The sequence below is a fragment of the Sus scrofa genome, chromosome 10 (genome assembly GCF_054392235.1).
Source record: "Sus scrofa isolate SSC_HxYL_T2T_F1_AM1 chromosome 10, Sscrofa_HxYL_maternal_Yorkshire_Landrace_v2.0, whole genome shotgun sequence".
Classification (NCBI taxonomy): domain Eukaryota; kingdom Metazoa; phylum Chordata; class Mammalia; order Artiodactyla; family Suidae; genus Sus; species Sus scrofa.
Window position 1 is genome coordinate 23,766,105 of NC_139392.1, and position 14,687 is coordinate 23,780,791.

Genomic DNA, 14,687 nt, shown 5'->3' on the forward strand with positions numbered 1-14,687 from the left:
CTCTGCAGTACCAACTTGGAAATGGACCGCAGACTTGTCTTCTGTAAGCCGACGTCACAGTTTTGCAGCTTGATTCCCCTGAGCAGATAGATCTCCCTTGATCCTGCATCTCTAGACATCAGGCCAAGGGGGCAGAGGGACATTCTTGAGCAGCCTGACCTCGTCGTCCCTGTTCCCGGGAGGGAGTCATCAGAGAAGTAAGTGGGCCTTGCTTTCAGACTGCGCATCAAGCCCTGATTCAACCATGTAAAAATTGTTTACCTTCCTTTTCTAAAGGCATATGAATTGGGTTTAGGTTTAGCTACAAGTGTAGAAACCCTCAAATAACAGTAGCCTGAAAACTGCTTATCCTTGGTCTTAACTTACTTCTTCCACCTGCCGCATTGTCTCCAAAACAAAGTAGTGATAGAACCTACTTTATCAGGGTTGTTTAAAATTATTAGTTAATATTTACTAAGAATTTAGAAGAATGCCCCACATATATGTAAGGCTGTGTAGATGGAAGCTATCCCTATATTATTGGTTTTACAGATATTTCTCTGTTACATAAAATTCTGGGGCTAATGAAGCAGTTCTGATCTCAGGTGCTCAGAGACCAAACCTATATTCAGCTGAGCAAGCTGTGGGCATGAAAGGAGAAAGGGCACCTGCTGGCTGATCTAAGGCACACCCCAGATGCTGCCATAGCATGTTTGCAGCTTCATCCCCTTGGCCAGCATCTAGTCTTAGGAACGTGTCTAGCTGCAAGGGAGGTGGGCATATATAGTCTTCATTAGGCTGTCCCTGTGCCAGCTAAACTTGTGTCACTCTGGAAGCCGAGTTGAAGGGTGTGGATATAAATGAAGATCAAGGAAATGAGAAAAGCAAGGGCCATTAATCCTGAGCAGCTTGCTCCAGGGAGTCAGCCAGTGTCACCAGTGTGTTGGCGGAGGTTCTCAGGCAGGCAGAGGAGAAGGAGACCCTTGTAGTGGATAAAAAGGGGAGGCTTCCAGTGCGCCCTGATTGGAGGCCACTGGCTAAAAGCAGCTATTGGTGAGCTTGCTAGAAATGGGCCATCTCACAGGATGGCTAGGGTGCCCACTTGGCTTTCTAAGTTGGGAGTTGGGACAACAGTTGGGGAAGCTGTCAGTTCTTACTCAAGTCCTGGCCATTTAAGGCTAGTTGTTGTAGAGGTAGCTGTTCAGCTTATCTCTAGAGGTAGCAGGCTGGCTTCCTGCAGGCCTGACAGAGCAGGCTGGCCCCCCAGCCTGTTTGTTAAAGATGAAAGGTTGCCTTTCTGGTCAGCTTGCTGAGGATTGTGGTTCAGAGTTCTATTTTTATGTGTGGTCTGGCCATTGTCTTTATTTATTCAAGTCTCTCAAACAGATGCTAGAGCACAAGCAGTAATCTCTGCTATATGGAGTTATTTTAAGGGGCTTTTAAAAACAGGGTTAAGTGTTAGGATTCTAGGAGCTAATTTTGACATTTAGAGAGGATAAGGATCATTACTATTAAATAGAACTAAGTTTGTCTGATGCAAAAATCCATGTGTTTTCCTCTAGTGGCCCTTAAAAGATTTTTGTATCATAAAACTCCTTTGGACAATCAGATGAAAACCCTGGATCTTCTCCCATGAATATGTTGATGCATATGCAACTTGTATTCCATTATAATCTTTGCAGATTTTCTAATCAAGATATTTGTGGATTCCCTGGCATTATGAACCCTGCTCTCCAATGTGAATTCAGTATCGACCACTTAAACTCTCTCATGTTACTTAACTTCTCTTAGACTCAGTTTCCTCATCTGTAAGATGAGACGGTTTTGAGATTGCTTTCTAAATTATAAAAACACCTCATAAAAGGAAGGTTTTTTACTATCACAGAAAGCTATCAAGTTGATTTTTGTTTAAAGTCCTGTGATAGTATGACTCACTTCTAATCAGCTCTCCGACTTCTGTTTAGGGACTTCCCATCGCTAGCACGAACAGCTAACCACCAACGAAAGATGTCTTTGCAAATTAATTAACCAAGAAAAGCAGTCTTAATTTTAAAAAGAAATGCAAATACGCAAATGGAAACTTACAAGACAGCTGTCTATCAAGATGACACATACAAACGCAACTATAAATAATCCTTACCAGAGAGGCAACTAACATAAATTAAAATTGCTTCAACCTTTGGGTATAGGAGTTATTTAATTACTCACAGTTGGAAAGAAAGAGGGCAAGTCCTTATTGGGCAAATACCTGCTGAAGGCAGATAAAGAAACAGACAATTTCAGTTCCAAAATCTTGCCCCTGAGACTCAAGCATTTATCTTGGAAGAATGAATATCCCGTCCTTTCACCATTTGAGAAAACTAATGCAAGACCAGAGACCTATAGAACCCTGTTACCTCTGCCTCCTGCAGATTCAGATTTCTTTGACCAGTGAGGAAGGAACATTTGTCAGTGTGATCTTGCATTTATTATGCTGATGAACTTCAACTTCATATATAAACAGACTTGCCATCAGTTGACATTATCAAGACAGTTTTTTGTTTTTTTTTAAATCAGCTGACCCAGTGAATCTGGTAAGACAGATTCAGAAGCACAGAATTCTCTTGGGTGGTGAGTAAGTAGTAACTCACCATGATAGAATTGGTAGCTACGCCCTTGGGGCTTTATTGGATAAGCCTTGAACAATCCTGCCCTTTGCTAGAGGTGCCGTCGGTTTGCCTAGTTGAGATGGAAGTCATCCTGGGTCTGGTTTTCCAGATCCTCTTGGTGCTCCTCTGAAGGCTGAAAGTCATCCTGCCAAACGTGTAGATCTCACAGTAGTCTTAGCATAATGGCCATCACAGAAAGTTTTACCAATGTCCAGAGTAGAAACTTTGATCAGGCAGTTTCACATGAGTAGAGGGTCTTCATATCCTGGTTATGCTCCTGTATGTCTTTGAAAGATGATATCTGAGACCTGACCAAGTACCTAGTTGCATCGGGAGGGAATAACGTAATAACTTGAGAGGATGTGACCTGTGAGAGCTCTCCTAGTTGGTCCTTCATCAGACAGAATTAATCTGATTGTGGATTGTTGCATTTTACTAGCATACATGGTTATAGCTTTTCTCTCTGTTTGACTTAGTAATCTCAGTGTTGTTTTGTTTTTTTTAATATAAAATGTCACTTGTTTTCTCAGTTGGTGTTGATCCTTAACTTTATTCTCCATGTTCCCATCCCCCCGAGATAACCACTGACTTTGTGTACGTAAAACTTTCTAAACTTCGTTTTGTATCTTAACACACACAAATATAAACATTTGTACTGGAGTGCCAGCTGTGGCACAGTGGGTTAAGAATCCAACTGCAGAGCCTTGGGTTGCTGGGAGTGTGTGGGTTCAGTCCCTGGCCCAGTGTACTGGGTTTGAGGATCCAGTGTTGCTGCAGGGATCTGTTCAGTCCCTGGCCCAGGAACTTCCATGTGCTGCAGGTGTGGCCATAAATATATATATATATAAATAATATACATGTATACATATATATATATATATGTACTGATATATGTATTCTTAGACATATCGCAGTGTATCTAATTATTGCTTTAATGATGGACATTTGGACTAATTCCATTGTTTTTAGTTCTCACAGAGAAAGCTCCAGAGTAAAACCTTATGTATTTTTATATAACAATATCATACTCTGTTTAATAGACAGTTTCATAGATTTGTATAAATAATATTGTTGAATAATAGAGTATGTGCATTTTTAATTATAACAGATGTTATGAAATTATCCTCTCAAATAATTATACCAATTTGTAGCCTTTACAAAAAAAAAAAAATCACTATTTATTTCCCGTGTGCCGTATGCATGGTTTATGCCTTCTTGGAATATCATTGTCTAATAGGAGAGGCATTTAACTGACACTCAGTGAACAGTGTAACTGGAGTTGTCACGGGCTGTGTGAAGGAGTGGGGTAGGTTGAAGGGTAGTTTGTGACCGGACAGCCAGATCTAGACCGGGAACTTCTGAGGGCCCCAGAGGGACTTTATGCTGTGATGCTGCGTGACCTGGATTTAGCTGCTTAACCTTAATGACTGAGCTAGAGTTTCCTTATCTACGACACTGGGTTAGTAATACCTGCCTTTTAGTGTTCTTATGAGGTCTGGGCGATATATGTGTATGCGTGTATGTATTTTATTTTGATCAGCTTTTATTTAGATATATGCACGTGCATGTGAATTATTTGTGCCTATTTGAACATATGGCATCTGTTTGACAGGTACTGGGGTGTTCTGTATTCCATTCAGACCTCCGATCCCCACTCCCCTCCTCGCATCACACAAATCCTCACTCTTCAGAGATGACATGGTCCCTCCTGTTAGACAGAAAACAGATGTCATCAGTCTGGAATGCCCTTGTGGTCCCAGGGCCTAACCTGCCAGACCAGCCTGCCTGGCCTCTTCCCTCCTCCTCTCCTGTTGCCTCCCTCCTTGTTGGACAGAGGGATTGTTGTCTGTCCCCCTGCCTGTGTTCTTAGTCCTTTCTCTGCCCCGATGCTCAGAAACCTTAAGGTTGTCATTATCTGCTCCCCGGCCTGCAGGCATCTTCTGTCCCATTTGTCATCATCTGAACATGCTTGGTTGCTGTTACCTTAGATGCACAGGCACGCACTCGCACACCCCCACCCCCTTCATTCCTCCGTTGCTTTGTCCAAGAATGAGCTTCCAGAGGGGAGACAGAAGGATAGACAAGTGCAGGATGCGGAGTTGTTAGGTACCACGGAGAAAAAAAATGGCATCAAAGAGGGACCAGAAGGAGTTTGGAGGTGGGCTCTTGCTTCTCTAAATAAGGTAATGGAGGCACTACCGATTTCAGTCCCATCACCCCGCCTTGGCCTGGCTTGTCCTTCCGCCGCTGCCCCTGGTGTTCTGTTTGTCTCCACAGTCAGTCACTCACTCCTGCCTCGCTTCAGACCCCCAGGACGTGGCTCCTTAGTGCCCTATGCCAGTAGGCCCAATGGACCTGCCCAGTCTGCTTCTGCTGGATCTCCAGCCACGTTCGCCTCTGCTTTGCCCACCCCCCTCCTTAAAGGACTCCCTTGCTGCTGACTGAGTCCCACAGGGCCCGGTTTTCTTCCTGCCCCCGCCCCTCAAGCTGATTCTTCTTGACTGAGTCATTCATTCTCATTCTCTTGGCCTTTAATGGTGGAGTTTTGAAAGTTTCAGAAGACTTTTTTTGTGTTTTGCCTTCTACTCTTTTCCCAGTGGATCTTGGTATCTGTGGATTCAGTTACTGTCCAGCCTCTTAAAGAGATGCAGGTTCTCATCTTCAGTGCAGAGCTGCTTGAACCCGAGCGCCTCCGACGCCCCGCCCCGTCCCACTTCGAGGCACCGAGGCCTCCCCGCTGCCCGCCCAGACCCTGAGGTGGGGCTGCGGGTACCAGGGCTCTTCCTGGACATCCTGTGTCCCTTTCCTTGTTTTCAGTCTGTCGCGTGTTCTGCTTACTTTCTTTCCACCCAGGCCAGTCCCTTTCTCTCCCTGCAGTGGGAGGGGCTGCCATCTCTTCCCTGGAACCCCCAGAGCTTTTTAACTCACCTCCCAGCTCCCAGGACCTACCCGCAAGTCTGCTTCTGCATCCGTTTCTAAGAGAGAGGAGAAGGGAGAAGGAAAACAAAACAAAACAAAACCCTCTGCTTGCAAACCCTCCTGAGCTTCCTGTTAAGGTAAAGGTGTGTGCAGAGATTTAAGAAAGCGCACGCCCTTGGCCCAGGAGGAGCCCTCGCTTGTGGGTGTCCTCACGTCCCCAGTAATGTCCCCAGTGCCCAGCTGAGCGCTGCACAGAGAGGTGATCCGCGCATGCTCGGGGCCCAGGTCCACCGCCAGAGCTCTGCCCCCCAGCTGGGCTGGGACTCAGCCCTCCCCTCACACATGGCTTTGCTTTCTCAGGACGCCTTTGACCTCAGGCCGCTTTATGCTGTGGGTACCTTTGATGCACTCGTCTGACATCGTGCTGCATAATGGGATTGTGCATTTGTTGGTGGGATTCTTTTCCTGATGTCTGGATTTCCCGTGTGACCCAGAGCCCTGCCGAGTGCAGCCACAGTGCCTTCTTTCCCTCGGGAGGACCTGGCTGATAGTCACTCAGGAAATAAGTGGAGCTATGTATGTATCAAAGTAGCTTTCTTCACCCCTGCCACCCTCCTCTTCCAGGAGGCCCCAGTCGGCGTGGGTGGTGACTTAATGTCACACAGTTCCCACTGTTTCACACTACTGTGCTCCTACCAGGAGTCACTAAGGTGACATGACAGGAGAAAGCATCCTGATTCAGGAAGGTTGGGAGGGGGGGTGTTGCCCTAAGAAATTCTAAAAGTGTTTTCTAAACACTCTAATTTTGTTATAAGCCATTCTTTATAGAAGAGGCTACAGGACGAAAAAATCATGGGAACTTGTTTTATGAAGGAACAAGATGGTGACTTAATGCTTTGTAAAGGACAGCAGTAGATCCTTGAGTTGTAAGGAACATGGTTTATTTCTCTATAGTGAGTGATATTATAAATCGCTGTGCATCACAACAGTATGTTTCACTGTCTCAACTCTTCAGCTTAATTGGGGTAGAAGAGGAAATTTAGCTCCTGGTCTGTATTCCAGAAATAAACCTCTGGATAGCATTGCATCAAAGATTTTTACAAGTAAATAATTAATGGATTTAGAGCGGGCTGACAAATACAATTAAGTAATTTATAGTTGAAATATTCAGTATTTCTCTAATTAGTGACAGAGGAATACCTGAGGCTGTGGTCAGATGAAATACTTCCCAGACGAGTTTTAGGATAAAAGGAAATCCAGAATTTTTCATCATATATTTCCTTCTTCCCCAGTAATCAGAATTTTAAAGGAGAAGACTCTTCCAAAACAGTTGGATTACAGTTTATCAAATTCTGATATATATGCTATATATTCTCTTTACTGTACCAAAAGTGGACCAGGGCATGTTCCATTTTGTAGTGTGCCTGTTTATTTCACTTTTTGTGGCTAAGAAACATATTTGGTGGTTGAGACAGTGCAGAGGCGATAATAGACTAATCTCAGAAATATACAAACAGGAGCTTTGGTTATTTCACTAATGATGCTGAGCTTCTTTTCATGTTCCTGTTGATTATTCATGTATCTTTTTTGGAAAAATGTCTACTCAGGTCTTTTGCCTGTTTATTAATTGGGTTATTTGAGATTTTTTTTTTGTGCTATTAAATTGTATGAGTTCTTTATATACTTTGGATATTAACCCCTCATCAGATATATTATTTATAAACATTATTTTAAAACATTGTGAAGGTTTTTTTTTTTTTCTTCATGTTGTTCTTTTGCTATGCAGAAGCTCTTTAGTTTGGTGTAGTCATACTTGTTTAATTTTTATTTTATTGCCTAGCTTTGGGTGTCATATCCAAAAACATCAGTGCCAAGACCCACATCAAGGAGCATTTTCCTATGTTTTCTTCTAGAAGTTTTATATTTGTAGGTCTCTCATTTAAATCTTTAATTTATTTCAAGTTAAATTTGGGGAGTGATGTAAGATAAAGATTTAGTTTTGTTCTTTTATATTGAATGTCTGGTTTTCTCAGCACCATTTATTGAAGAGGCCATCTTTTCTCCATTGAGTATTCTTAGCACCCTTGTCAAACATGAGTTGACTGTTAATAATTGGGTTTTTTTCTGGGCTCTTGATTCCATTTCATTGATTTATGTACCATACTGTTTTGATGACTGTTGCTTTACAAGGTAGCTGTGATGCCTCCTGCTTTGTTCTTCTTTCTCAGGATTGCTTTGGCTATTTGGGGTCTCTTGTGGCTCCATATAAATTTTAGCATTTCTTACTGCCCCTCTGGAGACTGATTCTTCTTGACTAAGTCATTCTCTCCTTCCTGGACTTTAATGGCAGAGTTTTAAAAGTTTACTGTGTTTAGGAATGAACTTTGTTTTTTTTTTATTGCTAATTACCACAAACCTAGCAGCTTAAAAGAACACAAACTTAATGCTCTCCCAGTTTTTGAGTTGGTGAGCTCACACTCTGGTAGGGGGTTCTGCTGGAGGTCTTAGAAACTGAACTCAGGGTGCCAGCTGGGGTTTAGGGTTTTCTCCCCTGTTCCCGGTTGTTGGGAGAATTCAGTTCCTTGCGGTTGTGTGACTCAAGTCCCTCCTGTCTTCCTGGTAGTCAACTGGAAGCCACCCGTGGGTCCTTGAGGCCTTGCTGTCCCCTGCCTGTGGCCCTCTCTGTGGCCTGGCAGTTTGCCCTGTTAGGGCCAGCAGGAGAGTCTCTGGCTTTGAATCTCTCTGAGTCTTTGAAGGGTTTAACCTGATTCGGTCAGGCCCACTTAGGATAACCTCCCTGTTGATTAACTCAAAAGCAGCTGATTTAGAACTGTAATTACATCTGCGAAATCCTTCCTGCCACAAAGATAACATAATATGGGGAGAGAGTTCATTGCACTCACAGCCCAGCTCACACTATGGGGAGGGAGTGGTGCCAGGACTTGAGAATGTTGAGGGCTGAGGTTATGTCTCAGGATTCTGCTCACCACAGGCTTTGATAAGTCAGCGAGAACATCAGCAGGGTTTTGGAGATAATGAATACCTTCAAATAGGTTCACTTTCTTGGTAATTTCTTTTTTTTTTTTTTTAAACAACTGCTGCACGCATATTTTTATTTGTACTTACCCAAATTTAGAGGCTCTCTTGGACATAAAATCACTTTGAAATGTCTTTTACTCTCTTGACCTTTGGATCCTTAAAGCAATAACATCTTCCCAGCAGCACCATCTATCTTTGCTGACTCTGATTTATGGTTTACCAGGGTACAGACACTGCATTTCAGCATCTGGCGTCTCCCAAGCCAGGCCACGGGGAGAATTGCCAGTGATTCCAAATGCGGTCTGTCTCCTGCTGACTCTCTTGTATGAGGCAGTCATCTGTCTTCAATACGACTGTAGAATTATTCCGAAGTCTTGAGGTTACCACGTATGGTACTGTGTGGAGATGATACACATAGGTGCCTTCACATGTGTGAAGGCACATACAGATACCATACAGATCTCTGTCCATAAGGTATGTATGTGTAGGTGTGTTAGATACATTTCTTTGTATAAAAACAGTGTTACCAAGTCAATACCACTTGCTCACTAAAATGTTTCATAGTGAAGTAGTATTGAACTTAGGGGTTTGGTTGATTGATTGATTGATTGATTTCTGCACCCGAAGCATGTGGCAGTTACCAGACCAGGGATCAAACCTGTGCCACGGCAGCAACAATAGCAGATCCTTAACCCGCTGCACCACCTGGGAATTCCTGAACTTAGGGATTGTAATACATTGAATATTATGTATCATAATGACCATTGTGTAACTCTCTGAGCATAATGAAAAAGTGGTGTATACATTTTTAACTGCATCGACCTGGGAAAAATTAAGATAATTTCAGGGGACTTTGGGCTGCTTACATCTGAAGGTAATATTGACTGGAAGCTGCCTTTTATAAACCACTTACCACCCCGAGCAGTGGTTCTGGTACCTGTAGGCAGTTAAGTGGAAAGAAGAGGTACAGTTTCCTGTCCCAGTTTTTTCATTCCGATTTCTATGGAGAGATTTTTACTGTCTCATTATTGTTCAGCTGTTTTCCTCGTCCTACAAGAATCTTGAAATATCTTTCTCACTATCTTGTTCTTGTCCGGTTGAACGTAACCAGAAAGAACTCATTAAAGAGGCGAATGTTCCTGTTTATCTCCATGACCTTCTGTCTTCCTGAAGATTGACTTTCTGCTTTGTTGTCTCCCCTTCTCTGTCTCTCATGCAGCAGACAAGACACCCTAAGTATTTCCAGGTATTTTGCCATCGGTTTTAGGAACATGGAAGCTTCTCTTAAGAATTATCCACATGGCAGCAATGCAAGCCTCATTCATTGTAGAAATTCTGATGTATTCATATATTTTCCATTGATTTTTAAAAAATCCAGTTTCCTTGATGTTGATGTACCACCATTCAGAAGGCAATTTTTTTTTGGGGGGTGGAGAGCATTGTGAGTTTATGGGAGCTTATTTTTCTCGTTTGCTGAATGATGTTTTCTTCCCTCCCCCAAGATTAAGTGCTCAGAAAAAAAAAAAAATCTTTATCTATTTCACATTTTCTGTCATAAGAGAAAATATATTGTTCACTTCCATCATTAACCTATACAGTTTTGACTTTGGGGAACAAAGAGATTACATTGATAGTCTATTAAATTGTAATGAGAAATAGCTATGTTCTCTTAGCAGCTTTTCCAACATTGCAGGAAAGGGAAAAGACTAGTAGAGCTTGGCTGGAAAATATTTCTAGTCCTTTCCTGGCTGCCAGGCCTATCCTATTTACATCTTTCTTTCTTTCTTTTTTTTTTTTTTAAGGGCCACACACATGGCATAAGGAAGTTCCCAGGCTAGGGGTTGAATCAGAGCTACAGCTGCCAGCCTATACCACAGCCACTCCAGATCTGAGCCACGTCCTCAACCTACACCACAGCTCATGCCAACTCTGGATCCTCAACCCACTGAGTGAGGCCAGGGATCGAACCCACATCCTCATGGATCCTAGTCAGATTCGTTAACCACTGAGCCATGACAGGAACTCCCTGCTTATATCTTCTAAAGCAACTTAAGATACCTCAAGATTGTTCAAAGTGCCAAGAGTGAAGATCTCACACATTGTAAATTAGTATTACCCAAAGTCGAATTGATACATAACTACTGTGCACATTTATGTAATTCCGGAAATTGTGTCTAGCAAGTACTTGTACAGTTGAGTTTGTTGAGACCTTCTTATACCTTTAGGAGAAAAATGTTTCCATAGAAAGGTTGACAGAGAAGAAAAATCACACTTAGAACTGTCAGTGACACTTTCAGAGGCATCCTGTCTCTTCCATCACCCAATCTCTGTGCATTTGGTTCTTGAAAAAAAAAAAAAAAAACACTGCAAAATGTAGTCTTATCAAAATGCATGGTAATTATAGAGAGGTTTAGGAAGCTCCTTTCTGATGGTAAGCGTGTGACCTCATTACAAATTTGTGACAAAGAGCTCTACCTACCTGTCATCTCATATGAAGACCATTTATAGTCTTAACTGGACTGATGGGGGTCTCTGAGGTATTATTATTGTTGTTATTTTTGCTTTGTTTTTGTTAGCTGGAGATTTAAAAGACAGGACATACTGGTAAAATTAAGTATACTGAGGTGTGAAAATGTGCCAACCAGGCATTTATTATTTGTGTTTTATTGGTAACTCTGATTATGAAACCATAGGTTATATATTTTAGAGGGGCAAGGACCACATAGATCATCTTCTGACTCTGTTTAATGTGATGGGGAAGCCAAGGCCCAGCAAGGTTAAGTGCCTTGTTCAAGGTCATACAACCATTACTGTCACGCCTCATCATCAGGTCTGTTCCTGAAAGGTGAATATGGACGGTGTGAGAGGCACATTAAACATTTGACAACACTCCTAAGCAGGAAATATTTCCTGATATTGAACATAAATTACTTCCTTCCTCTTGTTAGTTGTTTGGAAGAGATGGAAAACAGCTGGCACCTGCGATTCCAGTTCTCATATAATTTCATTATTTCTCATTATTTAATTATCATTTCTCTTAATCTTCAAGAATGCCTTGTCTGCCAGGATTGTGTTTGTTGTTTCTGTGGTTTTGTTTCGAACTACAGCAGTACATTTCCAAAGAGTGCTTGATGTATAATTTCCAGGACCAGCTGCATAATCGTGGGTCCCTTTGTTAACAAGTGGTTCAGAATTTCTAGGTGGTAGAGTTCCTGTCGTGGTGCAGTGGAAAAGAATCGGATTAGGAACCATAAGGTTGCGGGTTCAATCCCTGGCCTCGCTCAGTGGGTTAAGGATCTGGCATTGCCATGAGGTGTGGTGTAGGTCACAGATGCGACTCAGATTTGGTGTGGCTGTGGCTGTGGTGTAGGCTGGCGGCTACAGCTCCGATTCAACCCCTAGACTGGGAACCTCCATATGCCTCGGGTGTGGCCATAAAAAAGCAATAAAATAAAATAAAATAAAATTTCTGGGTGGCAAAACAGAGCTATATTCCAAGGGCCCTGTGTACAGGTTGCACCCCCATGAAGCTGGCTTTCTGGTTCTCGGTGTTTGGTCTGAAACTTCAGAGATTAACATATCAAAATGTGGGCTTAAATATTTTGGTATACTATGGAGATAAACAAAAAAAATTCATACAAGAAGATAATTTTCTGTTATTTCTCTGTATATGAGTTTATGCTGGGTAATATCATTAAAAATTTCCCCACATTTCCTGAGGAGGAATGCTAGGATTGCAAGACTTAGAAATATGCCACATGTGTGTTCTGCTGGGAGTAGTAATGTCTAGATTCAGGAACCAAGTGACTCATTTGAGTCAAAAAACTGGTACTTGGGAGTTCCTGTTATGGCTCAGTGGAAATGAATCCGACTAGTATCCATGAGGTTTAATCCTTGGCCTTGCTTAGTGGGTCGGGGATCCAGCATTGCCATGAGCTATGGTGTTGGTCGCAGACTGCTGTGGCTATGGCGTCGGCCAACAGCTGTAGCTCCATTTGGACCCCTAGCCTGGCAACTCCCATATGCTTCAGGTGCAGGCAAAACAAACAAAAAAAACAACAACAAAAACCCTCTGGTACTTGATATTCAGAATCCACTATATAATTTAGTTTGGGGCACTTAATTTGTAGGAGGATGTTTGACAATTACAAGGAGTTCCCTGGTGGCTCAGTGGGTTAAGGATCTGGCATTGTCACTGCTGTGGCACAGATCAGTGCTGTGGGGCGGATTCATTCCCTGGCTTAGAAACTTATGCATGCCATAGCCATAGCTCCCCTCTCCCTCACCGCCCCCCGCCCCCCCACAAAAAGGAGACCATTTTCCAGAATCTTTGAATGGAAGCAGCTTGCATCAGCTAGCCTCTTCTACATTAAAACACATCACTTCAGTGGCACTGAGCATGTGTTTTACCAGGAGTGCTGAATTTCACCTGAGTGAGTGAGGTGCTCGTAATCCTTTTACACGTAACTGAGAATGTAATATTATCTGATTATATCATATACATATAATCTGTATGCTTTTTAGGCACATTAACTAGCCTCTCGTTACATCTGGTTTTTTGATGTGAATAATGATCAGTGTTTTTTTGAATTGTATTGAAATAATTATGTTGAAAAAATTATGTTGAAAGAAAATATGCTTTTAAGATAAACAATATTTGAAGCTTTACATAGAAAAAAGATGAACCTACTTAAAAAAAAAAATACTGGATAAAAATACTGCTCATGTGATCAGGTATACCTGAGTGCTAGTTTCTGCCTTTTGATGACTTTTTAGATATTTTATTTTCAGATATAAAAAGTTAGAGTTCTCTTCTATAACATAAGTATAGTAAAAATGCCATATCCCATGTTTTTTTACATAAATCTTTGTTGATACTAACCTTTAAAAATTATGTATTGCTTTATTAAAAACTTGACAAATAAATGTACATTTTTTATTTCTGTATGTTGGTATTAGATTTCTTTTTTCCTAATCTAGATCTGAGTATTTATGTGGGGCTGTCTTTTTTTCAGAGAAAAATAGAATTTTTGAACAATAATGCTGTTTGAATAGATAATTAACTTTTAAAAGATATGTATGTAGTAGAATAAGTTAAGAAAAGATTATTCTTTTAGAAACTACTTGGGCATTATGGAAGTTTCTCCTTTATAGTGCTAATATAAATTTTACCAGTAGTAAAAAGAATTCAAATTTTCATTGCCTTTTTTCTGTTCACACTCTTTTTAAGAGGTAGCCAACAGTGCCACCATCAGAACAGACAGGCTGATTTCTCATCATAAGTATTGGTTTTCTCAACAACAACAAAAATTCCTACCTTCAGAAACAGTTGAAAAACTGTATGTTTAAACAGATACATAAAACATACTGGAAGATACCAATGACACAGTGAAACTGCTTTTGATTTATTTTATGATCAAGTCAAAGTCATAAAATTATTCTTCAAAAAACATGTTACTAATTTGGGTACTTAAATTTTGCCAAGTCCTGCTCTCTAGGTAGCATTATATTGATTGATGCCAGAATATTATCTTCAATTTGTTTTGAAAAAAAAAAAAATCCCCAAGAAGAATAAGAAAACATGCAAACAATCAGACCATCTTGGCCTGATCACATCTTCTGTTTGGATAGCGGTTTTTTTCATTGTCCTTTCCTTTGTATGTAATTTTTTTTTTTTAATCATGGGATTTTACAGTAAACTGTCAAGTTACTTATAATTATGATGATTTCAGAATCTATATTAAAGCATAAAATGTTTCTTTCATGGTCTGATACTTACATGATATGGTATATTTATTTTTGAATGAAAAGAAACCTGGTCCCCATCTTCCTGTTGACATCAAACAGTCTTCTGATATGCTAATCCAGCGTCAGGGAGCGCACATAGACAGGCTTCTTTTGGACTCATTCCAAGTCTGAAAGAAAATTATGTGTATAAAGCTGATTTCCCCCATAGAAGGAAAACCGATGCTGACACAGTCTGTAATTACTAAGACTTAATATTGAAACATGAAATGGGAGGTTTTCACGGTTTTGGTAATAACCCACATTTGCTTTTTCATTACTTGGTCATCCAGTTGTTCCTTGATTTTTGCTACTGTT

General features: G+C 41.2%; 1 protein-coding gene across 6 annotated transcripts in view; it reads left to right on the plus strand.

Moving 5' to 3' along the window:
* Positions 1–14,687, plus strand: part of NEK7 (NIMA related kinase 7) — a 158,010-nt gene that overhangs the window by 95,130 nt on the left and 48,193 nt on the right. The gene's annotated exons all lie outside the window — the stretch shown is intronic.